Below are 25,397 nucleotides of genomic sequence, written 5' to 3'. Positions count from 1 at the left end.
ATTTTTCAGTTACAGACAAGACGAGGTGTAGACCAAAGCATGGCCTATGCGTAAACATACCGCGTTCAAAGTGGGAGGGGGCGGGTGGGGGTGGTGGGCTTTAAGGGGGAGAGGTGGCGGCAGTTAGGCGCAAAGGGTCGAGTTTTGTATTGCCATCATCCGCCCGCGGACCATAACAATATAGTGTCGTCGAACACTCAAACAACGTCTACGGCAAAGAAGAAGAAGATCAAGAGGCGTTTTACACACAGAGCCCCACGGCTCTCGGCCGACACAATACACGTGTAGGTGGTGGTTGGCGAGTACATTATAATGGTTTGTTCGCCGTAGACGTGTGGTGTGTGTGTGTGTGTTGTGTGTGTGTGTGTGTGTTCGTATTAATTTACACGTCGGGCAAACAAATAACGTTGTACGCGGTTATTAGACGACGGCGGTGGTTTGTACACACAAGACGAGTGTGTGATGGATTCGGTATTGCTTACAACACACGGCGACCCCGCCGTGCGCACCTCCCAGCACCGGCGGCAGCGGCAGCGGCAGCAGCTGACTCCCCGCGCGCGCACAAAGCTGTGTGTGTGTGTGTTATAGTTGCCTCGCGCGCGCACACACGCTTGGCTCAGTCGTTCCACGGTCGTTCACTGTCGCCGATCGCCTGTCTCTGTCACCGGCACCGCGAGCCATCAGTCCAGCCGAACAGCCAGCGCTTTTGGAAATTTCTATCTGGAAAAAAACCCCCCCAAAAACGTAAGTAGTCCGACGACATTTTCATCATATACACATATATATATATATATACGGGTAACTCGAACGAGTTGTGAATAAATTAACACATTTAAAAATCATTCGAATAACGTTTTTTTATTAGAGTATAATAATTTGCACGACAAAAATGACAATACCGACAATGTTATTGTGTACTAAAATTAGCGGTTAAAAGTTACTGGTTTCGCTAACTATTAAATATACTCGTTGAAACGATTAAAACGCAACCCTCGTTAATCCCCGTACAATATATTTTACACTATATTCTAACGTGAATATTATTAGTTTAAAAAAATGTATACATTTTTATTTTGTATTTTTTAAGTAATATGCACTATATTTACATGAAATTGTGTTTTAGACAACAAATTGCTTGCACTTGCAAATTATTTGAATAACACGTTTGAATTGGTTTCGAATTAATTTCACTCGGATAATGTAGTGTTCAGATGATTATTCGGCTAAAGTCATAATATTGAATAACGCACAGCTCTGACTACAAACCAGTTAACATTTCATAAGATTTTGGACTTTTAAAAAAGGTTCATTTTTTTTTACTTTTATAGTTAACAGTTTGCCCAATTTTTTTTTTTTTTTTCAAAAATATAACTCCATCCCTCGTGTATTAAAACTTTATTACCCTATTAAGAATAATTTGCTGACAATTTTGACCGGGCGATAACCGGTTTTGGATATTTGCTATTTAAGTTATGATTTGGATAGTTACTATTAAGTTTAACTATTTATGTTTGGCCAAACTATTCTTAATTTAAAAAATTGACACAATATGTACGTTACCTTTTAAAAATCTTAAGTTCATGTAGTTAAATGGAGTCAATTAAAATATTTTACGGTTGGCTTTTTCAATTTAAAACATAATCCTGTGTCGCCGGGTCTGTAACGTTTTAGTCTGAATCAACGGGGCGCATTAAGAATCATAAGTTTTTACTTAGATGAGTCGTCTTTTATTAAATCCCAAAATAATTGTTACGGTTTTATGTATACATAAGTCTGTTTAGTTTTAATTGAACGCAAACATTTCAACATTGGTTCTGCGATCAACTTGTAAAATAAAATATTATTTTGTGTAGAATTAGGTCACATTTGACTGACAATCGATATGCATTTATGCCATAAGCCATTGAACGCTTAAGCGGTTGGGTGTAGCTTTGACTATACAGGGTGATTCATACCAGATCTTAAAATAATAATTGAAATTTCTAGATAACTTCAAATCTAAACCGGGTTATCGACCGGTCAACATTTCCGGCAAATTAATTTTTGACTTGAACATTTTAATATTGTCTAAAATCGTAAAAAATAAGCTAAATTAAGAGGTGTGCCCAAAAAGAAATTGCAACGGTTTTAAGAGAAAATATAGTGTCTTATGAATAAACTGTATATTGGCATCAGAATCAACGATCCACAAGTATCTAGTAAGACTTAAGGTAGGGTTAACCGATTAATCTGTACGACCCAAGTTCCATAATAGACCGGTCCGTACAAAATATACAAAAGGTCAGTCGTCGCTTGTCTGTACCTATTCGCCGGTCGAGCACATAACACAATGTTGTCTATGCACAAAAATAACTGACATAACTGTAAAACTGCTATCACTTTTCAACAAAGCGGTAGGTATGACTAATTTCTAAAGTTGTGTGTGCCGCTATCGACCATATACAATGTAATTATTCGACTTAAGTCAACGTATTGTTTATAAAAGTACACATTTGAATCGACATTTTTTTTGTCGTCCGATTCTCAAAAACTGTGATTTTTTATAACGATTAGACTTTTTTGGGTTTTTTTGATGGTATCCCAAAAAAAAAAATACATGTTTTTCGAGTTGTGTCACTTGACTCTTGATCGCGGATATCCTCGTTCCGGTTCTTGGCCCGGTTCAATAGCTTTAACCCGTACCTGTGTCGTGCTGTTTTTATGTATGCAATCAGACGGCTTGTTAAACGATTTTCTCCTAACAGTTTCCCGCGTTTCACATCTCATTGCCGGATCATTTGGTGCGATTTTTATAATAAATAATAATTTCATACCGGCTGTGAAGTCAACCTCGGATGGTACGGCTGTTTTTATGGCGTTTTTCTTACCGTTGAATATGCTTTTGCAGTGATCAGCTTGCCGAAAAGTGATACAAAATTAAAAAAATTAGGATAGTGTTGGGTTCGTTTGAATAAGATTTTGATTAGATAAGTAAGGTTAGGTTAGGGTTAGGTTAGGTTAGATTTAGGTTACATAGGTAAGGTTAGGTCAGATTTAGGTTAGATTTGGATTAGATTAGTAAGGATAGGTTGGATTTGGAGTAGATATAGGTTAGGTTAGGTTAGGCTGTATTTGGATTAGTTAGGTTTTAACTATTGAACGATTAATGGCTGTTATAGTATCAATTGAGATGGTCGTTTTTAAATAATTATTTCACAATTTATTCGAATAAAAAATTGTCTTCCTATATTTGCTACTGGTTTTATATATTTTATTAATGCGGTATATTATATTGGATTTATGAGAAATAATAATTCAAAGTATTATTATACTTGAAAAAAGCACTTACAACTACATTTAAATAATATTTTTACAAATCATCCGAAGACATTGTGAAGTACATATTCGGATAACGTTTTATTCGAATAAGTTGTTGATTAATTATTCAAATAACGTTTTATTCGAATGATGCACAACTGTGAAAGTGGGTAGACACGTGCAGAAGCATATTCGAAGTCTTACAAACTCCTCTCGAAGTGCGAAGATGATAAAGAAGGACCCCTCCTCACATTTCTGTTTTGGCTACTTGCAATTTTGGGCTCGGCAAGACGAACGCTTAGAGCCCCCTGGGTGCGAGGCGGCTCAATGGGGCTCGAGGATATTGTACGAACCACAAGGTTGTTATAGTGTTACGATAATAGGTGATTAATATTAGTATTATTATCATTATTGTTATTACTATTATTCGTGCCCTACTAAACGGCCCCATTCGCCACCGGTAGCAGTTAAACGGCAGGGTGAACCATAGTTTGGTCGCGCCATTGATTTTACGTTATGCAGATAAGCCATCCGCTATTGGTAGCCGTGCATTAGACAGGGGAAGGGTAGTCACCGCCCGCATTGACTAGCGCTCCAGGGTGGATATCGTCCCTGGATAAATCTTAATATTTTCAAGACATAACCAGAACAGCGGGTAGTTCACTAATAAATAAGTTCTGTCCATTTAAACTTCAAAAAAGAGTCCTTGAGAACTCTACCCACCCGTTTTAAGGTATGGACAATTTTTCGCTTAAATACATGTTGTTATGGCAATGTGGATTCTTTGTGATTGATTGTGGACGTTCCGCCGTCATAGAAAAAATTGAAAAATGTTTACTACTGAAAAGTCATACATTTTTCACAATAAACAGAGGAGAACTTAATCTTTTTACTTTTAAACCCGACACTCCGTGTGCCAAGTTCAACGCCTTAACCACTGTCGCACATGACTTCACTAATTAACAGTGGATAATTAACTTGGAAGATTTACGGACAGTTCAGTGCCGTAGCTGTGTAGGCAATTAATTTCGACTGCCGCCTAATGTGGTAACAAATTAACGAGGTAATTAAAAAGACAACTAATAGTATTATACCTTTGCATAATATTATGATTAAACCGAATATGTAAAAAAACCATGCGAATTTACATAATTAACAATATTTTTATTCTAAACGTGACCGATCTGCGTTCTTTGGCCGTCGGGCCTTCTCTTGCTAATCAACGCAAACAAATATTAATATTATAATAATAATTTTACTGAAAGCCTGTAAACGGGTCGATCTGGTACAATAAGCACAGGTGGTATAAGTGTTGAAGAAAAGGGAAGTTCACTTGAAGTAATCTAACGTCTTAATGTTCTCGAGTTTGGTTAGGTTGGGAAATCTCTCGGCTAATTGCGTTTGAGTCTTCTTGGAAGGGTTTTCGGTTGGATTAGACACTTTGATTTGAATGTTGACAAGCAAATTGGTTCAGAATACTATTTGAATTTAAACTGGTATATTTTATCTAATAAAACGACACGGTGCTATTTTCGCGCGTCGCTTACTTGACAAAACGGTCTCCCAATTTAACTCTATTAGTTTTTTTTTTTAGTATTATGGTTATTTTTTTAACGCGTGCGCGTTGTCTCCACGTGGTCGTTGCACAATAATATTATATATTATTCAAGAGCCTCGTCGAGTCAGCAGTCCTAATGGCGAAAATGTAAACAACAAACGGTCGGTAGTAAAAAATTCATATTCCCGGGACAAGCGTTATGGGCTTTCTTAAAATTTTTTCTGCGCACAAAACTGCAGTTTAAAGCATGTAATATGCTTTAAACTCGAGGTCGAGGCTTTAGGTTCGAGCCTACGCGTTTGACCTGCATAGTGCATAATAGTATCGAGTGGGCAATAATCTGATAACATTTACCTACCTATTCTCCAATAATACTTTCTCGGTTGAGTATTACTGTGTGACAACAATAATAACGGCCATTCGTGTTGTAGCTGCTATTGCCAAAGTGACTTTTTTGTGTTATTGCCAGAGTTGTGCTTCAGTCGAATAAAACCCTATTTAATCAATCATCTGCATAACGCATTATTCAGGTAAAATTTTTGTTCGAATTAATATCAAGAATATTTTTATTGCACTTACCCGTTTAACTTTTTTAAATAATGTTTCTATTTTTACAAAAAAAAATCAAGATGGCCATATAGTAAGCGCCTAGAGCTATTTTTATCTGCACGCATTACCCTATCGCACTCCACCGACCACCACCCATCCTATCTTTTAAAACCTTTAGTAACTTAAAAAGTAATTATCCAAATCTGCTTATTGACCAGTCAACATTTTCAGCAAATTATTCTCAACAAATAAGCTATCTAGAATTTTTTTTAAAAATGTAACAAAAAAAAAATCATTCAAAAAAGTAAAATAGCTAAGTGCAATAAAAAACGTGGTTAAAAATAATCATTAAAACAAAAGTTATTTCATTTGTCGAATCATTGTGGAACACACGTGATACTACAATATTACAAAATATATTTAGGAGAAACAATTTTATTCAAAACATTTTTTATATTAATAAAAAATATTCGAATAAAAAAAATTATTCAAGTAAATTGTGAAACAATTATTCGAATAACGTTTTGTTCGAATAAATTTGTATTCGTGTAATACAAATTCAAAAAAATTTGCACAACTATTATTATTTATTCGAATAAGAATTTGCAAAACTCTGATTATTGCTTATTGCCTTAAAAGTGCCCATACAATGTGTATAAGTAAATCTCAATGCACGTAGAGCTCTTTACATTTAGAAGACCGCCGCCCTAGATTGACATTTTTTCCCTTAAAGACCTAATTCATTTGGTATTTTATTATTTTTTTTTCGCTATTTGTGTTCGGTTGAAAGTGCGTTGTTATTTTTTTACAACCGGTACTGCTCACTGCCGAAGAAATGTCTCTCTCGAGGTGTGTGTATTCGACCGGTAAAAAAAAATTATACCTATCTTATTATATTAGTCGCCGACAAAGGAAAACGCGGCTGGTTTAACGCGTACCTATTTCGGATAGAGTTTATTATTATGATATATTTTGTCTTGGTGACCTCCACGGCAATTAGACATTGTGTGCCGCAGTGTATACTTTTGTGTTGTGGGGGGAAAGTAATAATAATCATCGCGTTTTTGTTTGGTATCGCGTTTCTTGCATAACGCCCGTATAAGGTTATATGTTCGGAAAACGCCGCTCGTTGTTATTGTTTTCGGAAAAGCGTTTATGGGGTGTCACCTTGTGCCCAATAACGTCGTGGCTGAGCAGCACTAACTTAACCTGACGCCGTCTAGCCGGTATACAACCGGATAACGAGAAATTAAAAAAAAATAAAATATATACAACAATAATATTGCATTACATACAAACAGCACAGTCGCGACCTAGTGTACAGTAAGAAATCAGCAAAACTGGGTGAAAATAATTATTCAAATGTAAAATTCAAACTTGGCGACCAGCTATGTAAAAAAAAAAAACTGGATAATTGAAGAAAAAACTTTAAGTAGAAAAAAAATGTTTCGGCATATCTATTATTTGTTACTAATTTTTATTTCTCATATCACATATCTCTGACCTCGTATCTCCCATACAGAGTAAACACAAGGGAATCTTAGAGTTTAAAAAAAAAAAAAAAAGATCAGACATAATGAAAAATAGGCAGTAACGCCAAAACTAGGATATTTATTTATTTTTTATTTTTCTTTGATTCGCCGTTACACTGTTTATTTAGAAAATGTGTTTTTTTATTCTGTGCTCTTACCTCTAATCTCTTATCTTATTGAATCATGGATATGTTTCGGTATATCTGTTATCTGTTATCAGTTATATCACATAATATCTTATCTCTTATCATTTAAAAGTGAAAGTGGAACGCGAAAACGGCGACATGAAATTTCTTGTGTCCAGCTCAGTAAAAGCCAAGTACAATCCGAGCCAACCAAACCAAGTGCGCCTGCGATAAGAAGTTGGGCGAAAGCAATTATTATTATCAAATGATTTTAAAGTGATTCCATCTCGATCGAACGATAGATAAGTAGATAGCTAGACGAGTAAAACGAAAAAAAAACGTGCCCAGTGTATATATATATATATTTTTTTTTGGAGTTATACGCGTGTCTCGTGCACGTGTATCGTATGACAGTTGACGGGTTAAAAAAAAAAAACCAAAAAAACAAAATATAAGTAAAAAAAAAAAAAAACTTGGAAACAAGTGTCGGGTAACGAGCCGGTACTAATTGGTACAAAACACGACGACGACGACACACAAAACGAACTGACAATTACATATGTATTCTTCTCTACTGCACACGGCCGATGCGTTTCCCGTGTTCAGCATGTCGTATAATATTATTGTACATTATATTTTCATAACAGGGCGTGCACTTGGACGGTTGGTTTATTTTATTATCATTTTTTTTGAAACAAGCATGGTTAACTTGAAACAATACGAATGCCCATCAATTTATCTATTATATGAGAAATATGGCTGTGAACGAGTAAGCAATAAGTGTTTATACAACAATCAAGTAATTTAGGTATTTTCAAGCACTGCGAATATAATTATTATCGTATAACAATTGCGCAGATCTAAAAGACTCGCCCCGAGACATTTTATACATTTATATTTTGTAAAAAAGCAACCGCTAGATCGCGGCACTTTCGCGCTACTTTCGTGACGCTATTTCGTGTCGTTTTCAAGTTGGGCGGCCTCAAAAAAAATGTTTGAAAAAAGAATACCGAATTATATCAACGAGACATAATATTATTATTTAGGTTTGTCGAACTGATCGTGATTCATTACCTTGAAAATATATAGTACTATAACAGTATAATGCCTAAATAATTAAACTTCGTTATAATAACCTTACCGTTACAGACATACCTTAATTTGTTTTTTGTGTTAAGTGGGTTAAAAAAAAAAAGTAGAAAGTGTAAGAACGCCTTATCAAGATACCGACTGGTACATTATTTGACTAAAATCATTTTTAAAAATTGAAAAGTACAACCATCTGAATGTACTCAATATGTTCTAATGTAGTTTTTATAGGACATTCTCTCTGTCAGCATCAAAATAATATCTCTACACTATTGCAAAAGTATACAATTAATCAGATTTATAGAATCTGACAACTTTATTTATTAATTATATTACGTTTAAACAATCTTATAAAATATATTGTAACGCTGACACTATGCTATAGACAGCAAAGTGTAATGTTTTAAAAATATCCTGGAAACGTTTTTAACTCTACATACATTTTTTTTTTTGCGTTTCAATTGAAAACAAATATAGTATTGATCAAACAAACGGTGGAAATATTTTATCACAATATTTTCTTTACCGTCTACTCGACAAAATAAAAATACTACATAATGTTTGTTTTATAATTTCCCGGAGCTCGTTGCGAGTATCGCAGCTAAAAAAAAAAAAAATACTGCCCTGACCGTCGAAAGATGTTAATGTAATTTTTGGAAGGTTCGGGTTGACATGATGTCGTTTGTAGTGAGTGAAGCGTGAAAAGGGCTCAAATTGGTTTACCCGCAAAAGGTCAACGTGCAAGTGTGTCTGTGGCGATTACCATACCACAACGTTTGCCCTGAACGCAAGACGTTATCGTGTCATCTTAGAAACAATTTTTTTTTTTTTTCTAACCTGCTCCGACACCTACTGGCGCGTGCCGTTGTACCAGTTTTTTAAATTTTGAATACATTAAAAATGACAATGTTATTATTTGACGTCTTCCTCGTTGGAACCAGTCCGATACGATCGGACTTGCTAGCGACAATATTGTATTACTGAATTACACTAATCTTTGGGCAACGACCTCGGTGGCGCCCATTCGGTTTAAAAATACATGTCACGACACGTACAACGAACTTGCTCGTATTTGACATACCAAACTTTGTAAATAATAACTTTTTTGGTAAAAAAAAAAAAATCCAAACCCTAGACAATTGCCTTTATCGTTTGCGCCTTAATCCAACAGCTCGTCAGAAGTTTGTCTTACTGATGAACGGCGACGTCCCCAACACCGTTGTTGTTTGCTATAAAAACATTACCGAGAGCCAGACGTTTCCTACGAGTACTTGTATTTTATTGCTATTGAAAAAAAATCGAAAAACTGTTTTTGTCTAGCAAACTTCCAAGTACATCGCAGTTGTTGTAAATTGCTGTACACACTTTATTTGAAAATTGTCAAAGCTATAACTCATAGCTAGATTTAGAGACTTCTAAATCTAGATAAATGTATGTTTGTTATTAACTAGTGATATTTGTACTGCTAATCAATGGCACTACTCACGAGTATTATTATTACACCAAATGTATTAAACAAAAAACACATTAAACTTGAAATATATAATAAGGCGAATCAGACCTTATGTTTCATATTTCAGTCTTCATAGGTGTACAAACTACAAACTATTATTTTACATCAAAGTTTTATATTCAATCAGTGTACAGTTTAATAAATGATGTTTTCTTTTTGATCTAGTCTCGGCTGTAGATCCTGATAATGGATTGATTGAAATTACTTTTTAGAAGTACTCGCATGATTTAATTAGATCTATCTTCAGAATACATATTATTATTACCACCGCTGTGGTCTCTTTGGTACCTGAAACCGTGTTATCTGAATACTGTTGAGTTTGTACTCATTCGGTCGGTCTGAATTCCAGCATTTTCAAAGGCGGTACAAAGCTTACTTATAGCTTCGACTTTCAGAGTTACAATTACTGCAAGTGCAGTCATTTTGAAGGGGTGCCACATTATTTTCGGTTATTGTCAAAGGTAATGGCATGGCGTTTCATCAAATGTAGTGCTCCTGCTCTGTCTGTAGTTATTAGGCTATTGCGTTTTGAGAAATGGATAAACCTTTTGGGTACTAAAACTAGGTTATGTCACGGGTGCAGTAAGAAGCGACATCCAATATCGATGTAGACGAAATGAATGTAAATATTATTCGTGTAGTTTTTGGAATTTTCACGAATACCGGTGTGTATTATTCGAATACACACAATATGTTTTCACGAATACGACGGAGATCGTCTGAGAATATTCTTAGCTCACACGACCGGCAAACAGGACTATTATTCAGTCGGGTTTTGGCCTTGATCCCGTGCACCAGTCTCGTTTACAACAACTGTCACGGGCAACGTTTACCGGAGGCACACGCATTAACTGTCAAATGGCGGCTAATAGGGTAAAATCCGGCATGGCCCTTGAATTATTCAACCGCGTCAACGCTCCCTTTTTCGTTTTTGGCGTGCAAGTAAAATACGGTCAGGGCGATGCACACGAACCACAAGCGATTGATGCTCAACGGGTACGATAAACGCTATTCTTTTTTTTGTTGTATCATCCGATAGAAAATAATTCACTGAATTCAGAATAAAGTTCCGACCGAAAACGATGTGTCACACGCCACATGTTGGTTTCGGCTACTCGGTGGCCGCTCGGTGGACGCAAGTGTGGCCGGATACCAAAACCTCGTGTCACACATCAATTCAACAAGGTTTTTTGTCGTAAGACGATTTTTTTTTTACGAGATACGGGTTCTAATTTAAGCAATTTTAAAGTTGAAAAAAAAATAATAGAATTTATTGCACCCTTAGAGCATCCTGAATGTCTCATTTGAAGCTCGGTTGAACTTTCTTTTACACCTTGTATATATATATATATTTTTTTTTTATGTATGTTCGAGCACAACTACTTCTTTGAACCGATTTGAATGATTATTATTGTGTTGGGTTCAATATAACTCCAAGGTGGTCCCATTTTAATTCATTGCTGTTTGATCAAAAGATGCACCAGGGAAAAATCAAATAGGAATTCGTCGCAACTCTTTAGCGAAAAATAACAGCATAAATACGGTGAATTGATTTATTGTGTGTGAATTGGTTGAACTAGGTCTAGCCATCACTTAAAATTAAAAAAAAAAACACAAAAATAACTAAAAAGTAAAAAAAAAAATATATATATATTATACAACAATTTAATACTTATTTGTAGTTCCGTTAAATTGATTTAAGAAATTATCGTTTTTTTTTTTTTTTATGTAATTATTAATGGTTTTATGACTTTGAAGTCGGTGCCGAGTAAATCATAAAAATTATATACCTCGTTATACATTAACAAAGTATTAGAACACTGTATTTTGGAGGTGACTTTGAAAAAAAGTAGCTTACTTGAGATTTTGACTCATTGAACCGATTCAAACGAGGTTCAACGAGGATTTCTTGCGAATTTTCACGAATATTTTCGTGAAATCCATTGTCTTGTGAAACCTTAATATTGTGTTTGTGTAACAACGATTTCCGGTAAAAACCAGACACGTTATAATATGTACTGGATGTACCCGTTCAGTGATTTTTCGAGCCGAACGAAACGCGTCAAGTGGTCCGACCGACGGTTGACGGTGGTGTGCCGGTGATTCCTGTTGGAAATTCGGTCGTACACTTGAATTGATGAATTTATAATAATAATTAACGACCGAATAATTACCGTTTTCGCTAGACAGGAAGTGCCGTTGCAGGTTGCAATTATTGTCGTGTTAACGCCATGGCAACGCCGAGCGCTGTTATGTGTGTGTGTAAAACCAAAATAGTCGGTTGATTGACGTGTGTGTGTGTGTGCATTCGATGGCGCCATACAGACACGCTGAGGACATATTCAAAGCGTTTATTTTTCAAACGATAACAACGCCTACACAAACCTACATAACAGTATTGATATGCACGAAGACGACGCCCGTTTACTATAGACGATCATTTGCTATACTGCACTCGCAGTTCCTCTCTCGTTCAAAAGGGCATTTTTTTCAGCAATTTATTTTTATCGTTTTATAATTTGACAAAAATATTTACAATCTATACGATAATTTGCATTGGTTAGCTACGAAGAAAGAAGAGAGAAAAAAAAACCAGACAGTGAATGACACGAGTTAGGGATAACAATACCATAGGTCCATATTGGCTTCGAAAGGCTATTGTAAAGAAGAAGTTTACTTTTTTTTTTGACGCGGTATGTTTTTATTTTTCATACACACACAATTTTGACAAAACATAAAAAATACAAACAAAATACATTTTTTACACAATATTTTTGGAAAAATCAATAAAGTTTTTATTGTGTTGTCATCGCGGTTACTTGTTTATTTACGGCCTATAACTCTGCGGTGCTCGGGGGTAAAAAAGTTAATAATACTACTTTCATTTTATTCCTAAAAAATGTTTAAACATAATTGACATTCCGTGAACGGCTCTGATATAAAATCAAATCCCACTAACTGGATAGTTTTCAAGGAATGTAATAAAGTTAATTATTTTTATTTTCCACGCAAGATCAATATAAAAATCTGTAAATATATTTTATACTTATATTAAGTGTGTATTTGTTATCAATAATAAACCGAATAAAAAAACAATAGGTACCTAACGTTTACTTGAGCACCATAGGAATAAATTGTCTACTAAACACTAATTGTTCAAAATAATCTCTAACACATTTATAACTTTATTAATATATCAAATCATGTTATAAATTAATAACTATATTGTTGCCATTACTTACATTACAATATGTTATTTAATGATGCAAATATTCAAACAAATTGTTAGTGAATTTTGTGTGATAAAATAGTTGAACAAATTAAAATCGAATTACAAACCCAACACAATCGCTGATAGAGATGTAAACTAGCAGTAAGTACATTTTAAACGTCTGATAAAGCTACAGTATTGATTTAGTAAGAAAACCTCGGGTAAATAATACTTATGTATATAATCTGGCAACAGTTTTGTTTTTGGCGCCTAACCGAACCGAATGGGTATCGCTTAACGGTTTTTTTAGCTCCGATGCGATAGCCGAGATGGTTTTTTTTTCCCACTCTCTTGGACGGTATTAACACAATTTTTTTTTACCTAACACGACTTTCTGTTGTGTCGGATGGTAAATAGTATTCCCGAGGGAACCGCCTGTCGTCGGTGGGTATTTCTGGACCGGGAAGATTTTGCGACAATTACCATCCCGGAGCTGGGCCGCGGCCAACCGCCCGACTTGTATACCTACTATTTGTGTATTCTAAAACGTTTCTGGATAAAAAGGTCGACGGCCTCGTAATGACGGAGAGGACAAGAAAATTAATTACAATTTATACAGTTTGTTACCCCCACGACCGACGGCCGCGGTCCCTGTTTTGTCTGGCAATCAGCCCGGATCGGCCAGTAAGTAATAATAATAATAATATTTTAATAATAATACTTACACCGGCTGTCTGCTGCGCATAAGTGCGCATCTTTGTTTACGGTACAATATTGTAATAAAATAATAATAGCCATACATAGTATGCGTAAATATGTACCCAAAGATAACGAGACTTTATTGTTATTACCAACACGACCGCGGCCTGTTCGTCCTTTACATACCTCTCCCCCGCATCCTTTCCCAATTACACACAAAATTAAAAAAAAAAAAAATAAGGATTGTCTCGGTCTGGAGCGGGTTATTTATATTTAAATAAGACAATATTTGATCAGTGTCGTTGACTCATTCGTCCGCTTACGGGCCGTTCCCAAAATACCAGCTGCGAAAGTGTACAGGGTGACTCAAAACTGATTACTGACTAGTCAAAATTTATAGTAAATTATTCTCAATTGAAAAATGTTAATAAAATTAGTCGATAACAGTTTTTTATAAATTGTTTAGTTATTTTTATACAAAATGAGCGTCCCACGTTAAATGATCACCTGCTGTATACTAAAATAGTTATACAGGGTGTTCCAGCACGAAAGGTAATTAATAGGTGATTGGACATCTGGGGGACCCCCAAATAAGCCCTCCGTTTTCATTTTTTCGATAAGTCAAAAATTGAAGATTTCGACAGTTAAGTAAAAAATTAATGACTTAAAAAAAAAAAAATTATTCCCTGTTATTCAGTGCAAAAAGCTCACCTTAAAAGAGGGGTCACATCGTTTTCAGTCGTCTTCAGCCCCTAACTCTTCTCTTATCGCTTATCTTATCATTTTTTTCTTACCTACTAGTCTCTAATCATTTATCTCTTATCACTAATATCTTATTATTTATTTCTTATCTCTTGTTTCTAATTATTTATCTCCAAACTCTTATCGTTTAGCACCTATCTCTTATCATTCATCTCTAATCTCTCATAATTTATCTCTTTATTTTATCTCTTATCAATTATGTCTTAGCATTTATCTTTTATCACTTATCATTTATTTCTGGTCTCTAATCATTTTTCTCTTATCATTTTTTGAGTTAGGGGCCGAAAGGGACTGAAAATGATGTGACCTCTCTTATAAGGTTAGGTTTTTGCACTGAATAACATGGAATAATTTTTTGTTTTTTTAAGTCATTGTTTTTTTACTTAACTGTCGAAACTTTCAATTTTCGACTTATCGAAAAAATAAAAACGGGGGGCTTATTTGGGGGTGTCCCAGATGTCCAATCACCTATTACTTACCTTTCATGCTGGAACACTCTGTATGCCAACTAAGTATAATGTGGAAAATTAGTGCTGTGTACACACGGCATACATTAAACCCCACTGTGGGGTGCTCTTCAGAGATAAAATATGTTTTTGTGCTGCGCTCTCAGCCCGTGATCGCTTTCTCATTGTGTAAACCATAAACTTGGGTTGGATTTTGTCGGATATCATCAGCGGTGTGTGTCTGTTATGAGAGTGGGTACCGTTTCGTCGACGGGCCTTGCTTCTTCCAGCCCTCATAGTATTAATTAAGGCAGTTTCCTTCAAAACACACCCGGTCCATCGCTGTTGACGTGTTGTGTTTACACCACGAGGGAGCGAAAATAACAAAACGGAGCTTAAACAAAATATTGTTGTGTACAAGACGTAAACATTAAATTATGAAGTCTTACAAAATTACTCACAACTTGATAACGTTTTTTTTTAACGTCGGGGTAAAACATTTGGTAGATAAACAGAGTTCCGGTTGTATTAACCGATAATACAGCCGAATCCATTGTCAGTTTATGAATAAGTAAAAAATTATAATTTTATTTTGAAAACATACTAGCCAACCGTTTACAAAATAAAAATATTATACCCATTGTGCATACGACTATGTATTTTTCTTACCGAAATGTATTTACTTTAACATTCGAACAAAAGCACACGCACACGCGAAATAGGATTTTACCCTTAAAAATGTGGCTCTATTCTTTTGTCACCACAATTCCCTCTCACACAGCGATAAACCTCCCTATTTTCGGATTCAATTGTTCGTTTGTAACATTTTTTGTATTTCTATTGGTTTTTTTCTCTCTCATTGTCATCTGTGTGGTTACTCTGCGGTTGTTCACTTCGTCTAGGTCAATAAAAACCCGTTCCGTCTTATCTGGTCGACCTAAATGCTGCGATAAAAACGTACAAAGAGCCTTTTTTTTTTGTTTCTACAGTTTTTAGCTGTTGTTCTCGGGCCGAGATTGTGTGTTTTTATTAAACGTAAAACACACAAACAGTAATTATAATAGGAAAACAACGCACGCAGATTAGTGATGTTTAAGGTCGTGTGCCGCGGTAGAGGGTAAAAGGAGTTTTTATGTACCTAGTGTTGAAAATAATTTATAACGTACAATCCAGATAAGAATATTTTCTCATGATGGAACTTGGCGCCAGTGTAATGGGCCAACGTTCACCGTTGTACACAGGAACGCATAAAAATGACAAGATTACAGAGTTACAAATCCAGTCAAATTATTGTGTATTTTTTAACCAATATTAACAATTGTATTATACGTCTTGATATTACTCATTTTTATTAAACAAAAACACAAACAAAACAGTCTCGCGAAACGCATATTATAATTATTACATTTTAAATTAAACATAACATGTACTGTGTTAATAATATAAATGTGTTCATTAATACTGTTGTACTATGTACATTCCGGGTAACACTGCAGAAGGCGACATCCCATTCACCTTATGTTTATTTATTAGCATTTACTTGATTAATAAATATGTCCGACACAATTTTATTAAACAAAAACTTATGAAATATAACATAATAACGCGAATCGGGTCACAGTCCCATTTCCTTATGTTTCATAATTCTTGTCTGAATCTAGATAAATGTTTATTGGTTATTAACTGGTAATATTTGTACTACTAATCAATGGCACTACTCACGAGTATTATTATTACACCAAATGTATTAAACAAAAACACATTAAACTTGAAATATATAATAACTCGAATCAGACCTTATGTTTCATATTTCAGTCTTCATAGGTGTACAAACTATTATTTTACATCAACGTTTTATATTCAATCAGTGTATAGCTTAATAAATGATAATGTTTTCTTTTTGATCTAGTCTCGGCTGTAGATCCTGATAATGGATTGATTGAAATTACTTTTTAGAAGTACTCGCATGATTTAATTAGATCTATCTTCAGAATACATATTATTACTTCCTCTGTGGTCTCTTTGGTACCTGAAACCGTGTTATCTGAATACTGTTGAGTTTGTACTCATTCGGTTGGTCTGAATTCCAGTATTTTCAAAGGCAGTACAAAGCATACTTATAGCTTCGACTTTCAGAGTTACAATTACTGCAAGTGCAGTCATTTTGAAGGGGTGCCACATTATTTTCGGTTATTGTCAAAGGTAATGGCATGGCGTTTCATCAAATGTAGTGCTCCTGCTCTGTCTGTAGTTATTAGACTATTGCGTTTTGAGAAATGGATAAACCTTTTGGGTACTGAAACTAGGTTATGTCACGGGTGCAGTAAGAGGCGACTCCAATATCGACGTAGACGAAATGAATGTAAATATTATTCGTGTAGTTTTTGGAATTTTCACGAATACCCGCGTGTGTATTATTCGAATACACACAATATGTTTTCACGAATACGACGGAGAACGTCTGAGAATATTCTTAGCTCACACGACCGGCAAACAGGACTATTATTCAGTCGGGTTTTGGCCTCGATCATTTACAACAACTGTCACGGGCAACGTTTACCGGAGACACATGCAATAACTGTCAAAAACTTGGCGCTAAAAGGGTGAAATCTGGTATGGTCCGTGAATTATATCCAACTGACGTTTGCGCCGTCCACGACCTTTAGCAGCGACACGTGCACTGTATGTAAGGGTCGCCATCAATAACCGTTGAAAAACTCTCAGGGGTCAACGTCCCTCTTTCTAAGGCGTAGGCTGAGGAAAACGAGCGAAGATTTTGTACGGACATTACCCAAATAATGTTGACAAAAACGTTTTGGAGGTCAACTTAAAAAAAAAAAAAAAAAAATGTGGCTTATAATTAAAACGCTGGCCCGTTAAATCAGTTAAGTCGTCACGTCGATGGTTTCTATTAACTCTATTACCTTTGGTTAAGGTTAGAAATGTTATCTTAAGAAATTAACTCAAAATGTATGTATGCATTGTATTATTATTATTTATCACAATGATTATGATATGATATTTCTGTAAAATATACAAATATTAATCGTTTGAAACATATTTGTCGGCCGCAAATAGTGTAAAAAAAGGTTTACTAGATTTGAAAAATTTAATTAATAAAAGTTATACTCATTTAATTCAATTGTACCTATTATTATTATTTTTTTTTTTTTACAGAAAGGTTATATACTCATATCATGTTATATTCAAATAACCGTATGCTTTCAAATACCGTCTGTAATCGATCAGTGATTTTTTTTTTTTTAAAGTAATTTCTCGCAGTGACACATGTCTGTCACATCGGTTTCGGCTGTCGATAAGGTATAGTTTAAAATACACACACACACTAAAAAAAAAAAAAGGCCAATGATTTCTGTTATGCACGCAAACCTTTCGGAGGCTCGTGTCAGTTACAAACTAATCAATTTAAATAAACGTGATATTATTATAACGCTATTAATATTTTGTACTGTAGTCGGTGCATATGGACGGTTAGGCGTTTGGCCAAAAGGTCATCGTTGTGAACGGCGTGTTGAATAGCGATTATACATTGACTGGTGTTTTTAATAATAAAAACACCGTTTCTGGGACACTTGGAATACTACAAATCGAATATGGGGTTGCCCTTCGGTGTCGGTTGAGTGGTTTCGATCCCGTTCGAATCGAAACCGCGCATAATATTTAAATAAATATAAAAAACATTAGGGTTGAATCTTATCCGATCGGTTCTGCTGTAATTACCATAAACACACCCGAAACCACTAAATTATACGGCCGGGCTTTGTATATTATTTTGCGTGCGCGGAATACCGTTGAAGTAATACACTATGATTTATTAGATTTCCAAGAGCACTCTGTCGTCGACCCACAGGTCGAGATAGTGATTTATTTGCAACCCTTTAAAATGTTCTAATAAAATATCGTTTCAGTCGAGTTCAGATGAGACGGCGGCGTTTGCTTGCATTCACCTCGTTGCGGTTGTCTGCTAACAAAAAAACAAAAATTGCATAATTAAAAAACTCCATTAAGACTATCTCATTGGGCGGCATCTGTTTTCTTCGTTTCACTCTAAATAATTACTTCTAACCTTTGGGGGGGGGGGGGGAAGGTTTTTCTAATCCATTAGCGTTGTCAGTATTATACGTAGCACAGCTGTTTACCCATCATATTATATATTTTTAATGTGTTTTTTTTTTCCCATTTTGTACACTATTCCTCTTATTGTCGAAAATACCATTCCGGTTGTTATCCTTATCGATTCCGCTGTCGTAGCCGTCGCCCCCCAAGTGTACTGTCATCGTCATGGAAAAAAAACGATCATCTCTCGTCCTAAAAAAAAAAAAAACACAAAATATAAGTAATAAACACAAGCGGTGGTTAAAAAAAAAAATTGCGCATTCGTTTATTTTGTCTGTCATAATAATAATAATGTGTTTGTTCGCGTTGACGTCTAGTCCGTTTGTACAGCGTAAAAACACATCAACGCACAGCTCTTTTTTTTTTTTTTTTGGTGGTTTATATCATTTTAGAACGACGGCTGTTATCTTGTTATTTTATATTTTAATAAGCTCGATGACACGAGAGAGCCAACAACAAAGCCCTCGAAAAAGTAAACGCCCGCTTATGTACGTGACTCGGTTATTTTTATTTTCAATTAGGCGTTTACATAAAAATATATATTAACGATAAATTATATAAACAAGCATCGGTTTTATTTGAGAAAAATCTGGTTTTGCTTCAGGCGAATTCAGCGCTTTGTCTAGATTAATTTTACCCAGTAAAGTTATTTATTAAATTTCCAAATGAGCTATTAAAATTACCGCAAAAGACAATATTCGAATGAAAAACTATTTAAACAGTTTACAAGTGCTTCAATTAAGAAATTATGTCTATGGTACTTGGCATATACATATATATTTGTGTTTAATGTTTCATCAGCAATTATCTACTTAATGACCGAACATTTGGTGACAAATGATAACGCTAATTTATGAAACACAACAACTATAAGTATATTATAGTTGTTATTTTACTCGGTTCACACGCGTTCATTGTGGTCGATTAATCAAAGGAAAATTATTATATTTCAAATACTGGCCACATAGTCAGCGCAAACGTTAAGTGTTAATAAGTCTCGGCTTAGGTTCATTTTGTTTTAACGTTAAACCGGCTTAAGACTTTCACTGGAGAATAAGAAACGCTTAAAAATGTCTATTAATATATAGCTGTTGGTTTTTTTTCTTCTTACAATAACTCTTGTATCGATAACGGGTTACACGTGTGACATTATGAGAAATCATTATGTTAATATTACTAACAACTTACATACCATATACATCAGCTAATACATAAGTAGTATGATCGATTGTCGACAATAAATCACAAGACGGCGTTCTAAGTAGGCAATTTTAGTTCTCGCACGCAAAACAAATAGGTTCTTCAATTTTTCTCCAATTATAATAATATCACTGTAACTTATTTAAATCATCATCAACTAGTGTGCTACAATTTAGATTTACAGAGTTTGACATTTAGAGTACATTGTACTGCACAATATTAGGCATTCAATATTTTATTTTGGAATATTTTAAACGTTCGTGTTAAGTACACTTGCTATAGATATAATATGTGCACGGTTACTCGAGAAGAGTTTTTTTTTAAATAAATAAATTATAAGCGTACAAGTTAAGGTAGGTTTTAACGTTATAATGTTTTTTAAATCGGATGTCAATCAAAAAAATGTGTACAATTTTTTTTTTGAACAATTTTTCGCGTCACGCTTTATTTATTTACTTAGGTTAGGTTAGGTTGGGTTAAGCTAAGTTAGGTTAGGTTGAGTTAGGTTAGGTTGGGTTAGGTTTGGTTAGTTTACTTGTTTACTGGATTTACTTGACTAAGTCTAAAAATATTATCATGCTTCTAACATCAATTCAAAACCCCCGGATTTTTTTTTATAAGATTTTGTTTGATTAAACTAAAAAAAAAAGGTGGCAGAACTGTGTAATTCAATGCTATAAAATATCAAGTACTTCGGGATTGGCCTGGAGCTCGAATGTTTTCAGCAAATTCATTTAATTTGCAGACGGTAAACGTGGGCCGGTAACGACTAGCACAATAATTGAACAGTAATCTGATTACAATGATTTTCAATAAGATCCTCAAATATCATATTACCTTTAGCAATAATACCCCGCGTGTACAATGGATGAAATGAGATAGTGTGTATTGTAATTATTATTAATTCTATAGCCTTACATTTAATTAAATTTTACCCCGTGGATGCTTTGCACTACCCAGTTGGGTGGCAACGGCTAACCCTCGCTGAAATTAGTCTTACATATTTGTTTATAATCATGTTGTTTATTATAAGTGTTATTTAAAAAGTTTAAAGGTGATTCTTCTTGATAACCTAACCTCATTAGTTCATATTATAAAAAAAAACAGTAATCTTAATAAATATATAAAATGCACAGCTGTTAAAATTTTGTTACAGTAATTTTTTCTAAGGAATAATTGTGTGACCTAAAAAAAGTTTGAACAAAACCGTTGCTATATTAAATTATCAACAATTATAAATTATATACAAATATTTAAGAATGTTTTTATTTGGTAGTTTTAAAAGGCAACTTATTAATCCTACACTAGAAATACACGTTTCGGCCAATATTGTTGTAACCCTCACATCATCCTGACACCATTTTCGCTTTACACTTTCACTTTTTCATGATAAAAGATGTGATATAAGTGATTAGAGATAATAGATAACGGATGTATAAGAGATAACAGAGATGTCACCATTTTCGCGTTACACTTTCACTTTTTCACATAGATAATAAAAACATGGATATGACATTACCAATTGAGGCCGTTTGCTTACAGTACTGCGTATTATCTTATTTAGATTATAAATTTAAAAAAAATTGAATTCGTCAATCAATTTCTGCCTCAATTTCGTAACATCTGATGACCGCTGATAAGACGTTATGTCCTATCCATGTTTTTATTGTCTATGCTTTTTCATGATAAGAGATGTGATATAAGTGATAGGAGATAAATTATAACTGATAAGGTATAACCATGATTCAATGTTTTCCGCGGAGCGGATAAATTAATTAGTTTCGTTAAACGTACCAACTTTGGATATTTATCATTTATAGATGTCACACTAGCGTAACACAACCTGACACTTAACTTGGGGAATAAAATTGGTAAAAAATAATTTTTCAGACGAGTCTGCAACCACGAAAGAGCATTTCCGTGTCTCGTTGGAGTACCGAATAAATTTAGAGTAGTGGTGGAATTATAGATAATGAAATAATATATATATCAAGTTTCTGGCTAATCATATTTTAGTGTTTTCATAATATCTGGCCTAAAACAATTCATAGGGAATATGACCTGTTGAATTATTGAAATTATTTTTCAGTTATAGTTTGATCGTTATGAATACAACACGTAAATTAAAAAAATTAACATCCCCATCCCCATCTCTAATCTCTTATCCCTCATCTCTAATCTCTTATCTCTTATCAGATAACAGCGTGACCGTTTATGTGACGCTTTTTTTTGTTATTAACACTTTTTTCGGTTATGTGCCAGAGTTCAGACATGAAAATGTCAACAAAAAAAATGCTAATTTTTTTAACCTGTATTTTATTTTCAGATCAGAGAAATGACTTCGCCCGCAGCATCTCCGCTGAAACCGGCCATCACGGCCAACTCCACGGCTTCGCCCGCCCGTTTGCCTAGCGCTCAACCGACACCGACTCACGCTGCTCAACAACCGGCGGCGGCCCAGACGGTCCATTGCAAGTGGCAGTGCGCCCTGCGCGAACATCCGGTCATGACCACCGGAACAATGTCTTGGACTCGAGTCTGGAGATTCTCCAAGCTGCTCGTGCAAACCGGATGTTAGTCGAATGCGAAACCTAACCGAATCCGTGTCATCGATAGACTTACAATATAATATGCATTGTATCGCGTAGACTTTTTCAATTCTCTCTCTCTCTCTCTCTCTCGAAAAATGTAATACAGTATTTTCCTTTCCACGCAGTACTTACGCCGCTGAACCGTACACATGGACCACCTGGGGGACCGCCATTTTGATTCCGTCTCGTTATCTTGTACTTGCCGTATCCGACTTTGTTCAGTGGATATATTCGATGACGGTTTCTGTTGATAATGTTTGATATCAATTTGATAAGAGATAACAGCTGTTGTCTGACGTTATCAGATTTTTATCACACGTAATCAAGATGGCGGAATCCGTGTGGGATCAATCTGTTATCACTATTAGACTTCCATGTGTATAGTCCGGCGACTATTGACAACAACGACAATAGCTGTAGCACTCTGTTCAGCCAGACATCGGACGTGCGCAGAAACCAAAACGCGTACAACAGGAGTAACGCGTTTTGGTTTCTGCGCAGGTCCTTTCTCTCGCTAAACAGCCGAGTTTTAGGACTTTGTGAAACGTTGCAATCATCGGCCGTGTACGGTACGATACAAAATACACTTATATTTGTTGTTAAAACGTTTTGTAATGAAAAAAAATATTATAAAACCTCATATGTAACACACGACTGTACTTAAGTAGCTGATGTTTTTGCTGTCTTTTTTTTTTTTTTAGTCACTTTGTCAATTAGAAAATAGGTACATCAATAATCATTATTATTATTATTATTATTATTATTGTTGTTAGACGGTCAGGGCTGATTGCAAGGACGTATATTTAAAGCGTAGCGTGTTATCGAGAAAACAATTAATTACTATTGAAATATTAATATAGTTCTATTATCTTGACTAGAGACTGTTTTTTTAGAGACGTTTTGCGTGCGATTTTCAAGGCAATAATATTTAAAATTTACTATAATATTATACTATTTGATCGTTACCTTTTATTTTGTTTTCGTTTTGTAGAGCCTATATTATTATTATTGTATCATTATCATAGTTAATATTATTATTATTATTATTGTACCCACGTCCGTTTTGTACAGTGGGCGTTTTTAAATAATTACTAATATTATTAAATACTAATACATTAGAGGGTAGGGTAATAATATAGATAATATCATTATTTATTATAATGTAGTATAATATTTTCGACTTCTTTTGAAAGTATTCGACTTTTGTATTATTAGTTATTTCGATATTATATTAATACAATCTGCTAACCAGCACACACACACACATACACATGTTTATTGATCTTTGATTCATAAAATTAACAATAATAATTGTTATAAAATAATGGAAGAAAATTAGTTAAAAATTAAAATGTCGACTAGACGTGTTGTTCAATGTAGTTTTTAATAACATGCTGTTGTTTTTTTTTTCGTCTCAAAATAAGCTTTATCACAATCATTGTTATACGAATAATCTTATTGCTATGTTATTGTATTTTTCTCTTAATACGACGTTTTATTATCATTGCAACAAGAATTATTAAAAAATATGTAATTTTTTTTTTTTTTTTGTAATGAAAAACACAATTCGAAATTTCTTGGCGAAAACGTTTTTTTAGACTCGTGTAATTTTGTAATAACAATAATATTTTTAAGTTTCCAATCGTGTGTACTAGTTCCAACGTGACGTTTTTAAATTTTATAAATAGATTTTTTAGGGATTTTTTTTTTACACTACGAATTGTTGTATGCAAAGTTGTACGATCATTTCAATTATAATCATTATTATTACATTATTATGATATAAACAAAAACAAAAACGTTTTAATCTTTCTTTTCCGGATATAATTCCTATAATAGGCGCATGTAACAATCGACCCAATCCATCCAACACCGATAATACTATAAGTGTGTCCAAAGTACATTGTCTATAGTAAATTCTCTATAATACTTTAAAAAAAATATATATATATAAATTCTATAATTTTGAGTTGGTCTAACAATTCGTGTTTATGTGTGAAATTATTTATCTAAGTGTTTTGCATTAGATTATTGTCAATTTTAGCTATTTACTTATTAAGTAATGTTATCTTTAAATTCAGTATTATATATATTTATTTTTTGGAATACTCCTCAAACACTTTGTCACCTTCTTGTGTATAATAATATCATAAGTAAATATCACTCAAGAGTTTAGATTCTAAATGAAAATTAAACAGATACTATGCAGTGACATCAATAAGGGGCAACAAATAGGCAACTAAAATAACATTATATTATTTTTTTCCTGCTGTTTACAGCTTTGTTCACTTTTCAGTTCAGTTAAGAGTAAAAAAACAGTCCATGTTATATTTAAACAAAAAAAAAAAATGTATTAACATATTGATAGTTTTTATAAAAAAATACTATTAGGATAATTATTACATGTAGATAGTATATGAAATTAGCTAGTATTGTAAGGGCAACAATGGTATATGTTTTTGTTTTGAAGAACATTCTAAACTGAGCAACATGTTGACAGTTTTATTAATACATAAACGACCTAATATGACGTAATGAACGTTCTTTATTTACAGAATAAATATTTCCTCGGATTCCAGTTCTTAATTTTTTTAAGGAAAAAAACATGATGCGGATTCACTTAGAATTAGGTATTTTTTGTGGTATTATTTGGTGTTAAATATCATAATATAATATGCCTAACCACTA

The 25,397-nt window shown here is 34.1% G+C and overlaps 1 long non-coding RNA gene across 1 annotated transcript; it reads left to right on the top strand.

The window, feature by feature from the left end:
• The first annotated feature begins 582 nt into the window (after window positions 1–582).
• LOC126837503 (uncharacterized) lies at window positions 583–23,973 on the top strand. The gene is made up of 2 exons (XR_007685529.1): window positions 583–744; window positions 22,445–23,973. It is a non-coding gene; the product is annotated as an uncharacterized LOC126837503 (long non-coding RNA).
• The last annotated feature ends 1,424 nt before the right edge of the window (window positions 23,974–25,397 follow it).

The sequence above is a fragment of the Adelges cooleyi genome, unplaced genomic scaffold, assembly GCF_023614345.1.
Source record: "Adelges cooleyi isolate 19-005CV unplaced genomic scaffold, UGA_ACOO_1.1 ACOO_flye_CR_arks_rails_tigmint_CR_PRNA_25, whole genome shotgun sequence".
Lineage (NCBI taxonomy): Eukaryota > Metazoa > Arthropoda > Insecta > Hemiptera > Adelgidae > Adelges > Adelges cooleyi.
Note: the sequence above shows the minus strand (reverse complement) of the source record. Positions and strands in the feature narration are given on the sequence as shown.